General features: G+C 38.7%; 1 pseudogene; it reads right to left on the reverse strand.

Annotated features, from left to right (window-relative positions):
* Positions 1–5096: 5096 nt before the first annotated feature.
* LOC122732256 lies at positions 5097–8736 on the reverse strand (annotated as a pseudogene).
* Between the last annotated feature and the right edge of the window lie 6369 nt (positions 8737–15105).

A 15105-nucleotide genomic window follows, 5' to 3' on the forward strand; every position in this document is an offset into this window, starting at 1 on the left:
AAGCAAAAAAGATACTTAATGAAATTCAATGCTTTTAACATCTTCAGAGATGTATAGAGAATTCTCTAGGCAAAGAAGAGATATTTATAAGACGAGCTGGTTTTTCAACTGTTACACTGAACTAAATAATCTTTAAAGAAACAATAAATAGCCTTTCTCTCCAACATCACTTATATGCCTATGTAACATGTTTAATGTTGCATATAAGGGGACCAGCAGGTACTGGGTTCAAGACTCTATTGCATTCCCATATGAGTATCTGAGTTATAGGACCAGGTCAGCATCTCAGGATGAGGAAGAATACTAGCACACTAGAGCATGGTACCTCAGGAAAGGAGGAAGGGGATCTGGGCCATAGTTCTAGGGAAGAAAAAAATGCTTGTGGTTGCCTGTAGATGAGAGCATAGGCTCCAGGAGTAGAGCATAACTGTAACATAAATTTAAAACTCACAAAATATATTTGAAAAATGAGGAAATAAAACAAAACAAAGAAAGTTACTATGGTGACAGGGAAGATCAAAACATAAACTCAAAAGAGGGCAATGATATAAAAATATCTATAGGCAAGGCCTCAAAGAGAAATATGAATTGGTATCAGACCCAAAAAGTCCTCTTGGAAGAGAGAGAGAAGCAAAATTGGAGAAAGAAATGAAAGTGAGACAAGAGAATCATGAAAAAGAGAATCAATAGCTTAATAGAGGAAGCATGAGAAATGGAAAAAGATGTACAAAAATTCACTGAAGACATCTCCTTAAAAAGTAGAATTGGCCAAATGGAAAAGAAGGTACAAAAGCTTACTGAAGAAAATAATTCCTTATAACTTAGAATTGGGCAAATGGAAACTAATGTCTTCATGAGACCTCAAGAAACAAAAAAACAAAATGTAAAGAATGAAAAAATGGAAGAAAATGTGGAATATCTCATTGGAAAAATAACTAACCTAGAAAATAGAGTCAAATTATATAATTTAAGAATTATTGGACTACCTAAAAGCCATGATTTAAAAAGAGCCTAGACATCATATTTCAAGTAATTATCAAGGGTCCTAGAACCAGAGAATAAAATAGAAATGGAAAGAATCCACTGATCATCTCCAGAAAGAGATCCTAAAATGAAAACTCCCAGGAATATTATAGCCAAATCCCAGAGTTCCCAGGCCAAGGAGAAAATAATGCAAGCAAAAAAAGAAAGAAAAAAGAAAAAAAAAGAAAAAGAATGCAAGCAGCTAGAAAGAAATAATCCAAATATCATGGAGCCACAGTCAGTGTAACACAAGATTTAGCAGCTTCTAAATTAAAGGACTGGAGGGCTTGGAATTTGATATTTCAGAAGGCAAAGGGGCTAGGATTAAAACTAAGTATCATTCACCCAGCAAAACTGAGTATAATCCTTCAGGAGAAAAAAATGGATATTTAATGAAATAAAGGCCTTTTAAGCATTCCTGATGAAAAGATCAGAGCTGTACAAAAATTTTGATTCTTAAATATGACTCAAGAGAAGCATAAAAATGTAAACAGGAAAGAGAAATAAGGGATTTAAGAAGGTAAAAATGTTTACATTTGTACATGAGAAGATGATATTTCTAAATCTTTAGAAATTTATTACTATTAGGGTAAGTAGAAGGAGTATACATAGACAGAGGGCAAAAATGTGAGTTGACTGTTGATGAGATGGTATAAGAAAACAAAATTGAGGGTTTTGAAAGTGATGTACTGGGAGAAGGGGGAAGAAAGAGGCAAAATGGAGGTAAATTATCTCATATAGAAGAGCTTTTACAGTGGAGAGGAAGATGTAGGTGGGTAGTCAATGCTTGAACCTCATTGCCATCAGAATTGACTAAAAGATGCAATAGAATACAAATACAGTTGGGTATAGAAATTTGTCTTACCCTATAGCAGCCTAGGAAAGGAGAGAGAGAAAAAGGGAGGGAGGGAAAGAAGGAGGGAGGGAAGGAGGGAGAGAGAGGGGGAGAGAGATAAATTGAAGAAATATTAGTAATCATAATAGTGAATGTAAATGGTATGAATTCATCCATAAAATGGAAACAGATAGTAGAAGTAAGCAAAAACCCAGAATCCTACAATATTTTGTTGACAAGAAACACACTTGAAGCAGGGAGACATACAGAGTAAAGGAAGGGGCCATAGCAGAATCTAATATGCTTCAGATGAAGTAAAAGAAAAAAATCAGGGGTAGCAATAATCTCAGATAAAGCAAAAGCAAAAATAGATCTAATTGAAAGAGATAAGCAGAGGAACTACATTTTGTAAAAAGTACCATAGACAATGAAGTAATATGCTAAACATATATGTACCAAATGGTAAAGCACCCAAATATTTAAGAAGTTAAATTAACTATAGGAGGGGGCAACTAGGTGGCGTAGTAGATAAAGCATTGGCCTTGGATTCAGGAGTACCTGAGTTCAAATCCAGCCTCAGACACTTGACACTTAACTAGATATGTGACCCTAGGCAAGTCACTTAACCCCCATTGCCCTGCAAAAAAAAAAATTAACTATAGGAAGAAATAGACAGTAAAACTATACAACTGGGAGACCTCAACTTTCCCTTCTCAGAACTAGATAAATCTAAACAACAGCAACAACAAAAAAAAAACACAAGAAAGAAGTTAAGGGGGTTGAAAAGAATTTTAGAAAAGTTAGTTATGGTAGACCTCTGGAGAAAATCGAGTGGGAATAGAAAGGAATATACCTTTTTCAGTAGTATATGGCACCTACACAAAAGTTGGCCATCTACCAAGGCAATGAAAACCTCACAGCCAAATGCAGGAAAGTAGAAATATTAAATGCATCTTTTCCAGATCATAATACAGTAAAAATTACTTTCAATAAAGGATCATGGAAATGTGGCTTAAAAATTAATTGTAACTAAATAGTAGTAGTAGGCCTCCACCAGTCATGGACGACCATGGATCAGCACCTTGAAGAGCCACAGGCCACAGTGTGGCTGTGCAGTCTGATACGGGAGCCGCAGCTCCTGAGTGACTTATAACTGGTAACTGCTGCATCCTGTGTTGTATCTACCCCATGAGGAGTAGCTGGAGTGTCCTCTTCAGGGTGCTGGCCTGGGCGGATCAATTGGAAAACAAGCTGTTGCCCATGCAGCAGGTTTTCCCTCTCCGCGACATTGATGGATCCGAAGGAGAGGCAGAGCCAATACAGTTTGGCACCAGTGCTGCTGCAGGAGTTGCCAGAGGGATGTGATATCCAACATCCAACTGCCTAAGGGACTCCAACTCCTGATTTTTCCTCGGGGTTAACTCCCGAAACCTTTCCTATACATGGGTATAGCCGCAAGGCAGTGGAGGTTTAAAATCAGGGTTTCCTTCCTCTAGGCGGTTCCAAAGGTTTGTCATGCTGGGGTGGGAGTGGGGATAAGCTCCCACTCTATAAAATGCTCCAATAGCATGCGTCTGAAATAGCCTCTGACAACCGAAGCCCAACTTCTGGCCTTCTCGTGGCGGAACTGTTTCCACTAACAGGAGAAGGGGCGAAGGCGAGTCACTGGCACCTTAAAACCAGTCACTTCGGGCAGGTGGGGCTCGTCAGCCTTGGCAAGCAACCGGCCCAGGGGAAGTTAACTAAATAATCTAATACTAAAGAATGTGTGTAAAAAAAATCACTAATTTCATTAAGGAGACAACAATGAGACAACATACCAAAATTTTGGAATGGAGCCAAAGCAGTACTTGGGGGAAATTTTATATCTCTAAACACATCAATAAAATAGAGAAAGAACAATGAATTAGGCATTCAACTGAAAAAACAAAAAACTAAGAAAAGAACAAATTAAAAAGTCCCAGTTAAACACCAAATTGGAAATCCTGAAAATTAAAGGAGAGATTAAGAAAATTGAGAGTAAGAAAACAATTGAACTAATAAAAAAAATTAGGACCTAGTTTAATGGAAAAAAAACTCACCTACACACAATAAAATAGATAAAGCATGTGATAAATGATTATCAATAATTGATATCTTGGGGGGTACCCAGTGTCCTCCCCTTTTTTCTTAGTCCTTCTCCCCCACCTCCAAAGTCTAGTTTTTCTTGTAAGATTTCTTCATCTTGCTCAAGCCAAATCAAGGCTTACAAAGAATCCTGGATAGAGACAGATCTTTTTTTTGTCAGATGGCTGAAGAACTTTGCTGATGAGATTTGGTGTACACGAACCACACCTAGGTTGAAACTATCATGCTCCGATCAGTTTGGGTGGAGTCTACATTCTTTCTCTGATGCCATTCTTACGAAGATATGAGTGACCTAAGTCACATAAAATGCACCTGGACTTCATTTTAATATAACACAACTCCAAATCATGTCAACCAATTATATTTGATTGCAATGTGATGGACCTCCAACAGTTAGAAGGATATCTAAACTTTGACCCCAATGCCATTAGGGGTCTGTGGTCTGAGACAGATGGCAAATGACCACCCTTTTACCTGCCATTGTATTAATAAAATGATTAAATTACCCAGAAACTATGTCTCTCATATTTTTAATCATCACACCACTGGTTAATTTGATTTTTGTGTGGGGGTTAAATAAATGTATTCCATAAAACAGTATAGAATCAGTTTGCTTTTTCAGATGAAGTTTTAAGACATATGCAGTTCTACCACTTCTGTTAAAATGATTTGACTGAAATTACCAAATGGAAAAAAGAATATTGTCTCAACACATCCACAAATATTAAGCATGGGACTAAATCAGGGGCTTGTACCACATGCAAAGTATAGTGAACATGAGCTGGCATGAGAGAAATTTATTAACTTTTTGTGTGGGGAGGGTTAAGAAATTTAAGTAATTAGTGATGTTAGGCATGGTTGTTTTTAACTATTTTGTTTTTCGTTTAATAGACCTTTGCTTATAAGATGCAAACCTACTTACACCATGAGCACAATAACATTTTCTCAGAAACTGAAAAGACTTGATTTAACACACTAAAGAATCAAACATTTATATAGGGAGAAATTACACAACTGGGACCAAAATCAGTTTAATACCTGCCATTTACAATCACTTGCAGAAGTACCAACTGCTTACAATGTTCATGTTACATATAATTTAACTGAATGTTAAACTATGCAACTGTTGGTGCCAATCTGCTTATAAAAGCAATGCTCTGGAGATACAGTCTTCTTACAAATAGTGGACATGCAGGTTTCATTATTATGTGTTCAACAACAATCCTCAGTTCATTAAATAAGGTCGGACAATAGGAATTTCTTTGGGAGGAGTATCGCAGAGTAAGAAATCTGTAGTATATGAAAGGCTAAAGCAAGTTTCCTTGACCACTGAGAACCATAAAAACTGTAGCAGGCATCAAGAAAATTTCATTACATGCAATAAATTTAAGAATGTTCTGTTGATTAGCATTTAATTTTTCCAAAATAGATCTCAGTAGAGGCAAACTATTTTAACCCCTTGCATCAAGAACCTTTTTTGTATATGTAGCAGCATGAAGTAAGAAGAATAACAAGACTGGAAATATACTCATTGTAACTGGGTATGAGTTGACAAAGATGAGTGAATACAAAAGGTAGTGACAGCTATCTTCTAATAAAGCCTGGGTCAGGAAAGCCCTGCTTATCTGGAAGTGTGGCAATCTTTGGTGTAGCCTCAGCGCACTGGTGAGAGCATTTGCCAGCAAGGCATGCTGATAAAAGCTGGCTGCTTCATGCAACCCAAGTAGAGGAAGAACAAATAAAGCAGAGCAATAAACTGTGAACAATCGAGAAAGTCACATCCCTGTATCCAGCTTATTGGTCATCATAAATTGCACGGCGCCTGCCCCTTGGGGGACGTTCGGGGCTGGATCTGCCACGAGAGAGAAGTACTGGAGCAGGAACCCCTGCTCCGCTTCTACTGTCAAGTTTGTGCAGGCGGCGGGATGCGGGGCGGCGAAGGCGGCGAAGGCGGCGAAGGCGGTCGGAGCACCCAGGAAGGCCTGTTCTCCGCTCCGGCCAGCCGGCAGCAGCCGCAGGTTAATTTGATTTTTATAAAAAGGAAAGAAGAAACCAAATTACCAGTATCAAAAATGAAAAGGCTGACTTCACCATCAATGAAGATGAAATTAAAATAAATCTTAGGAGTTATTTTGCCTAATTATATGTCAACAGATCTAGCAATCTAAGTGATATGGATAAATATGTTGAGACATATAAATTGCTCAGATTCGCAGAAGAATAAATAAAACATTTAAATAACCCTATCTTAGAAAAAGAAATTGAACAAGTTCTTCTTAAGAACAAATTCCTAGGACCAAATGTATTCACAAACAAAATCTACTAAACATTTAAAGAACAATTAATCCCAATACTATGTAAACTGTTTGGAAAAATAGGCAAAGAGGGAGTCCTTCCTAATTGCTTTTATGACGCAAATATAAGACTGATACCTAAATCAGAATGAGCTAAAACAGAGAAAGACAATTAGACAAGATATTGTTTCAAAATTTTAAAAATAAAATACTAGCAAGGATATTATAGCAACATATCACAAAGATCATATACAGTAACCAGGTGGGATTTCTACCAGGAATGCAGGGCTGGTTCAATATTAGGAAAACGAGCAGCATAATTGACTGTATCAATAACAAAACCAATAGAAATCATATGATTACCTCAATAGATGCAGAATTTTTTTTTATAAAATACAACACCCATCCCTATTTGTTTGTTTGTTTGTGGGGCAACAGGATGCCCTGTTGGTAGAACTGTGAATTGATCCAAGGAGAGCAATCTGAAATTATACCCAAAGAGTTATTATACTGCCTATATCCTTTGACCCAGAAATACTACTATTAGGTCTGTTTCCCAAGATGATTAGGGAAAAAGGAAAATAACCTATATGTTCTAAAAGGTTTTTAACAACTCACTTTGTGGTGCCAAAAGACTGGAAAATATGGGGGTGCCTGTTAATTGGGGAATGGCTGAACAAGTTGTGGTATATGATTGTGATGGAACACTACTGTGCTATAAGAAATGATGAGCTCAATGATCTTTGAAAAACATGGTTAGATTTGCACTAAATAATGAAGAGCAAAATGAGCAGAAGCAAGAGAACATTGTATATAGTAACAACAATATTGTTTTGAGAACAACTTTGAGTGACTAAGTCATTTCATAAACGCCCATATTAACTACAAAACCCCAGTAAAGAAAGACACTATCTGTATCCAGAGAAAGAACTGATAAATAGAAGTATGCATATAATGGTTTTATATACATACATACATACATGCATACATACATATTTGTGTCTAATGGTAGCCATCTCTATGGTGGGGTGAGGGGGAAGGAAGAAAAAAGGGGGAAAAAGAAAAAAAAGCAAGTGACATGATAATTTTATTATATAATTAAAAGGAATAGCAAGTTATATATATTAGATTCCTATTCTATTATGTTATAGAAATGCTAGTTTTATTTCTTAAGTTCAGAATACAATACCACACCACAAAATCCTACAGACACCATACCTTCTCCATTTCCCCCACACACACACACACCCCTCCACCTTTGCTGCAGTCTTTGAGGATGAAGCAGCCCTTCTCCTTGCCAAGACCAGTCTCTCTACTTATGTCCTTGATCCCATCTTCTCTGGGAGCTCATCCTTTGATCTCTTGTTCTCCTAGTCAATCTGCAGTTATCTAGTAGCTCCTTCTCTGCTGCCAATAATCATGTCCTGATTTCACCCATCCTTAAAAACAAAACCAAAAAGCCTTTCACTTGATCCTCCTATGCCCTCAAATTATGATTCTGAGTTTCTCCTCCTTTCTTCTGAATTACAGAATCCCAGAATTAGAAGGAGCCTAAGAGGTCAGACCCAAACAAAAATCTCTACACCATTCTTTTTTTTGTGTGTGTGAGGCAATTTGGGGTTAAGTGACTTGCCCAGGGTCACACAGCTAGTAATTGTTAAGTATCTGAGGCCCGATTTGAACTCAGGTCCTCCTGAATCCAGGGCCAGTGCGCTATCCACTGCGCCACCTAGCCACCCCAAAGCTCTACACCATTCTTGATGAGTGGCCGTTAAACTTTTGCTTTAGCACCTATAAATGAGACCTACCTCTTGCTTGAGGCAGCTCATTTCATTTTTGGATTATTTTAATTATTAGGAATATATTCTTAATATTGAGTCTCAATTTGTTGATGTAATAATTTCTTTTGTTTTTATTCTTGCCTGCTGGGGATAAGTCAACTATATTGAATCCCTCTTCAAGGCCCAGCTCTGAGAAAAGAACAAACAAACAAACAAACAAATCCATCTACCTTAGTTACCGAGTTTACTATTGCTGTTGTTGATCCTTTCTTTTCTTTTCTTTTTTGCACAGGGCAATGAGGGTTAAGTGACTTGCTTAGGGTCACACAGCTAGTAAGTGTCAAGTGTCTGAGGCCAGATTTGAACTCAGGTCCTCCTGAATCCAGGGATGGTGCTTTATCCACTGCACCACCTAGCCGCCCTCTGATCCTTTGTTTTCAAAGAGAACTAATGACATCACCCAATCATGTCTTGACTTGTAATTGAATTGGATTTAAGTGAGGCAGAGCAAAGTCATCAGCCTCAATCTCTCTTCCGGAATCATCAAAGTCCAGTGACAAGACAAGTCAGGATGACTGGAGATGGTCTGGGATGGAGTGGATGACTTTGGCATCTTCCATGTCTGACCAAGCTCTAAGCACCTCAAAGTGCTTGTTTCAGTTGCCTTCATGGCCATTGGTACACATTGTTCTTATCCACCATTGCACTGAGGGAAATCTTCGCATGCTTGGGATAGACATCCTCCTACCTCACCAATAGATTTGAGTTTGGTTGCTTACCCTCAACCTGGGTTAGCCTATCTGCCAAGACAGTTTTACCACGATGTAGCTGCTGCACATACTACAGCGTTTTGGAGCTACAGGTCACAGGAGAGGTGACAACTATAAATTCTCCATGGTTAAACATCTCATATTTGAATGAAGGAAATAGTTGGGTCTATCACATGGACTTCATTGTGCCATGTTGAATCACAGGTCATAGAGATGAAAAGGATTTCAAAGGCCAGCTAGTTCTATTTATTAAACAAAGGTTTAATAGAGGTGTAAACTGAGGTTCACAGAGGTTATCTGTTTTGCTCCAAATTGCTTGGGAAACAGTCATCAGAAACACAATATGAGCCCAGGTGCTCTGATTCCCAAGCTAGTCCTCTTTGTGCTTTACCACATTGATTGTTCATATTCAAGTAAGTGGAAGATAAGTTAGTCTTGCTCATATAATCACAGAATCTCCAAGTTGAAATGGACCTTAGATGAGTGATTTGGATCATCTCATACCTCTCTATGACATACATCTATTTATTTATTCATTCATCCATCCATCCATCCATCCATTCATTCATTCATTCATTTATTTTTTGTGTGGGGCAATGAGGGTTAAGTGACTTGCCCAGGGTCACACAGGTAGTAAGTGTCAAGTGTCTGAGGCTACATTTGAACTCAGGTCCTCCTGAATCCAGGGCTGGTGCTTTATTCCACTGTGCCACCTAGCTGCCTCCATGACATTCATAACAAGTACCCACCCAGCCTCTACTTCAAGAACTCTTATTCCACTTTTGGATGGTTCTAATTGTTTTTTCTTATATCAAGTCAAAATGAGCCTCCCATTTTCCTCCTCTTTGCCATCCCCTTGTATCCTCCATCCTAGCCTTAGCATACCCATAATAAGCAATATTCTCAAAGGTAAGATGGTGAGAAAGAATCCTGCTGTTTGGGCCCAGTGAAAATGGGGTCAGCTTGACACAATTTTGCTGTCGTTCTGATGAATGATATTGCTGTAGTGACTGAGCTCTGTAGAATTGCAAAGTCACTCTGAGTTACTAAGATGTGGCTTGGCGGATTAGAGAGAAGGCGATGCTTATTTCTCCACTCCTGACCACTCCAAATGTTTTTCCCTCCCACCCTCTCTCCTCATGAGGGGATATCTGCAGGAATAAAGCAGTCTTATTGGAAGGCACAGAATGAGACTGAGTACCACCAAAAAAAAGAATCCAGCTTTTCCCAGGACTTGACTTATTATCTAATTTCCCAAATGAACATTGGGAAGTAATCTAGTCAGGGACCTGCTGTAACTTGTTGCTGATGTCAAGGGTCATGACACCACAGAAGAGTACTAGCTCTGAAATCAAAGGACCTGGGTTAAAATCTCACTTCCAACACTTAATACCTGTATGCCATTGAACAAGTTATTTGATCTCCTTGGTCCTCAGTTTCTTCTTCTGCAAAATGACGGGTTGAACTAAAAGGTCTCTGAGGTCCGTGATCTCTGCTATTCTCCCCCCTGACCTCAAAATAAGGCAAAATTCAAAGGGGGAATAAATGTAGTTCTGCCCCAACAGAGTCAAGTTTCTGTTAATCCAGTTTTGAGGAACGACTGCCAAGAACGAGATCCAAAGCATAAGGCTATGTTTAAGCCCTGGCATGCCTCAAAGTGCTTCTTTGTCATGCAAACCTGGCCCATAGAGATGTTCCAAAACAACCTGAAGCCTTCCCAACTATTCCCCACAAGCCTTCCCATGGTTTGTGCCACCAATTGGGCATGAAGCCAGAGGAGGTTGTTCACAGAGCTCACAGAAGGAATTAGCCTTTAAGCATTGCTGTTAAGTTCAAAGTTTCTCGGATAATTCACATCTCTATAGAACTTTGAAGTGAATGCAACACATTCCTCATAATATCCCCGGGAGGTAAATAGCATAAAGATTATGAATAATTAATTCACAAACTAATTAATATTAATTAACATATGCAAATAATTACTATTTGTCAATGTTACTATTTATATAGATTTAAGGTTTGCAAAGCCACACAATACACATGTATTAGCATATATGTGCATATATATATATATGTATGTGTACAAAAAAAAAATTTGATCATCCCAACAACCCTGTGAGGTTGGTGTTATTATTATCTCCATTTTACAGATATGGAAACTGAAGCTCAGAAAATACTCAATAGACATTATGTCATCTATAGACAGACTCAGGAAGATAAAGTACACTAGTTGGTTCCATTTAAAAAGAAAATTCAACAAAGACACTTGCCTATAAATAAGCATAGCCTGGGGGGTCTGGGGAGGGGATGTTTTGCAGAATCCTAAAATTTATGTTTGGAAAGGACCTCAATGGTCAACTAGTCCAACTCATAAAGGAAAAGAATTGCGACTATAACACATCCTACAGATGGCCATCCAGTGCCTGCTTGAAGACCTTTAAGAAGGGAGAGCCAGTATTTCTTGAAGCAATCCATTCCACCTTTAGTTAGCTCTAACTTTTGATGAAGTTTTTTTGCTGATATCAAGCATTCCAACTTCTATTAGATGGGGTCAAAGAAAATGCAATTAACCCTTCTCCCACAAGTTCTAGAGTGAAGCTATAATCACCCCTCCTTCCCCCCATCCCTCTGAATATTCTCTCCTCCATACCAAATTTCTCCAGTTCTTCCACATGATAGTCTCCATCCATGACTATCAAATTGAGCAAAGTTAAATTGTAGTGGGAATTATCTTTTATTTTTTTCCAGAGGAACATAGGATGCAGTTACTGTTTATAACCTGAGAGAGGTTTTGAAGGGAAGTTATGTTTGTTGAAAAGTAATTAACATGATCTTGTGTAGCTCGTGCTTATCCATTAAGGGCTGGCCTTAGGCATAATAAATAGAATGGAACTCAATGGATTTATAAGCAAGAGAAACAATATGATGTAGGGGATAAAATGTTGAACTGGGAGTCAGGAAGATCTGAATTCCAATTCTACTTCAGACACTTGTGACTTTTGTGACATTGGACAACTCACTTAATGGCTCTGTGACTCATTTTCCTCATCTGTAAATGAGAGATTTTGATTTGATAGACTATCAGGTCCCTTCTAGCTTCAAATCTATGATCCTATAGAAACCATGTAGACCAGCCTCCTCATTTTGCAGATGGTGGCATCTGAGGTTCACAGAGGGTTTAGGGTTTTGTTTAATGACAAACAATGAATTTGTTAAACAGTTAGAGATGGAAAGTAGGGGCTTGTATAGTGTGTTGTGAGAGATGCCTGCTCTGGTAGATTGTATTCTCCTTGAGGGCAGGAGCTATTTAATTTCCTCTCCTGTATCCTTGGCATTTAGCAACATACACACAGTAGGCACATTATCAATATTTAAGGAGTGACTGTTTCTAGCCTGAAATAAGATGTCACAGAATCCTTGCACTGGAAGCAAACTTGGAGATTATACAGTCCAAGCCACTTCCCAAAAGGCCCCTTCCCAATGTTTGTATTCTTCTGTGAGATTTTGTCATCTGGTTTCCATTTTAACATTTCCCATAATGAGGAATTCTACCTCAAGAGAAAGCTCATTCCATTTTTAGACAAGGAAAGTTCTTTGTATCAATCGATCCACAATCTGCCTCTGTAGAGTTTCTTTATTCTCCCTTGTGATTTCAAGGATGAATGGATTAATCCTTCTTCCACATGACTAGTGAACCTCAGACACAGGACATATAGTAACCTCTGTATTCCTTTTTCCAGGCAAAACATTCTCATTTCTTTCAATGGAGTCTCATAGAACACCTTTGAAGGTGCCATCACTATCATCATTGCTGATGAGCTGTTGCTTTTACATGGCCCTCCTAAAATGTGGTGTCCAGAACTGAACATAAAGTCTAGAAATGGGCTGTCCAGCATAGAGTGCAATGGAGCTCTCACCTCCCAGTCCCATTTATTAAGCAAGACACTGGGCTATGTGCTGGTGATATAAAGACAAAACCAATTCCCATTAGTGTAGTGCAAGATTCCATTCTTTTTTTTTTTTTTTTGACTTTTTGGTGACATTTGTTGCCTCATATTAACCACTGTGGTAAAAAGTTTTAACAGTCGGTTAGATAATGGAGAGATGCCAGTTTTGGGGGTTTTTTAGGACCACCCTTTTGGGGAGGAGACCAACAGCATTGCCTGCTGAGCACTCGACTTCTGACTTCCGGGATGCGAGCTTAAAAGGCAAGGAGAGAACGGAAGTGGCAGCTTTTTTCTGCTCCGCTGGTCTCCTGGCTGCGCTGCACAGACAGACGCGGACTGGAGTTTGACTCGGCCTGGCTCTTGGTTAACAGCACGCGCTTGACTCGGTCTCTCTCCCCAAAAGTGGCCTTCGGTTTTGGTGAGTTTTATACAGAATATAGACTAAGCCTAGACTTAAGACGATTTGTATTGTATTTCTACTTTCCTATCCTTCTAATCAACATCACCTTGTGACTACCATACAATAAAGGCTCTATCTAGAAAACCAGAAGCTTCTTCCATTTACTAGTCTGGGAGATAAATTAAGGGAAAGGTTAAGTAGGGGAGATTTATGATCTAATATCCAATTTTAATCTCACACCATGAAGTCAACAAAAGCCCAACAGAAGTCCCCAGGTCTCTTCCATCTTGTACTTGAGGCAGTTGTTTCGACAGGAAGGCTAGCTGTTTGTGCCATACTTTATAAGATACATTGGAGAAGGTACGCAAAGTAAAAGCAGTTAAATTTACCTGTGAAAATTCTGTAATAGCAAGTTTACTGAGAAGAATTGGGCATTCAAAGCTCATTTTGTGGAGCTTGTCAGAGGAGACAAAGCAAGGTCCCAGTTGTCACTCCATTTTCTCCTGAGTTTCTGATCTGAGGTCTTAGCAAAGAGCTTCTTAGCAATACCAGTGGTCATAAGATCAGAGCTATAACCTTGAAGGGATCTAATCTCTCTTTTCACAGATGAAGAAACTGAGGCCTAGAATTGCCAAGTGGTTTACCCCCACATACTTAGTAGCAAAGCCAGAATTTGAACCCAGGGAATCTAATTCCAGTTCTAGGGCCCCAGTTGTTTAAGTAGACCATGTTGATGTAGGAATTTTTCTATATTCCGTGTTTTACTGTTAGCACTAAAGTGAATGTAGTGGGATCCCTATTGGAGAAAGATCAACTAGAATTCAAAATTTTTTAGAATTTTTCATTGCTGGATAAGGGACCCCTTCCCCCTCATTTCTAGATTACATAAAAACTTGGACTTTGGGTATCTCAGGAAGATCTGGTGTTTAGTGGAATGATAGAGTTTAAAGAACCCTAAAGAGTTGAGGGTTTGCAGGTAACTGGGACTAAGATTATTCCTGTTCTTGGCTTCTGAGTTCTTATACTGGCAGGAGGTGGCCATTCCACTGATCCATCTAAAAGTAGCTATGGGGTAATTTGAACAACCTGGACCAGAGCTCTGGAGGCTGATAGGAGATAGAGGAATAATCAGAAGGGAAAAGGGATGACTAATCCTCAAGAAGTTGCTCCTTCAAGTGGGAGATGTACCACCTAGGCAAGTGTTATAAGACCTGGTGGTCTTGAGACCACCATGATAGTTTCCCTTTAAGAGAAAGTAAGCCACCTACAGGGGTGAAGGTTGAGAACTCCATCCTCAGAAGCAGAATGTCAGATAGCCAGTAGGAGGCAGTAAGGAAAAGGTGATGAGAGGCATATCTACCAAGGGAAAGGACAACTACCAAACTATGGGTCAATGATCAGTGCTGGAAGTATAGGAGGACTGAAAGAATTCAAGCTAAATGGAAGAAACCCAAGATACAGAAGATAGCATTGGCAATGAGATTACTATACTTGGGAGAACTGAGTCAAGTTGACAAAAATAAGAGTCATTTCCCAATTGATAAATGGTCAAAAGATAGGAACAGGAAGTTTTTAGACAAAGAAATCAAAGCTATCTATAGTTTTATATATATATATAATGCTCTAAAACACTATTGATTACATAAATGCAAATTAAAACATCTCTGAGGTACCAAATACTAGGGGATGAGGGGAAATAGGTACATTAATGAAATAGTGGGGTTGCAAACTGGTATACAACCATTCTGGAGAACAATTTGGAACTATATTCAAAGGGCTATAAAACTGTTGACTACTAGGTTTGTACTACAAAGAGATCAAAGAAAAAGGAAAAATATAGCATCTCTTTTTGTGGTGGCAAAGAATTGGAAATCAAGGAGATACTCATCAGTTGGGGAATGATTTTTTTTGGGGGGGGGGACAGGGCA

The sequence above is a fragment of the Dromiciops gliroides genome, chromosome 6, assembly GCF_019393635.1.
Source record: "Dromiciops gliroides isolate mDroGli1 chromosome 6, mDroGli1.pri, whole genome shotgun sequence".
NCBI classification, from domain to species: domain Eukaryota; kingdom Metazoa; phylum Chordata; class Mammalia; order Microbiotheria; family Microbiotheriidae; genus Dromiciops; species Dromiciops gliroides.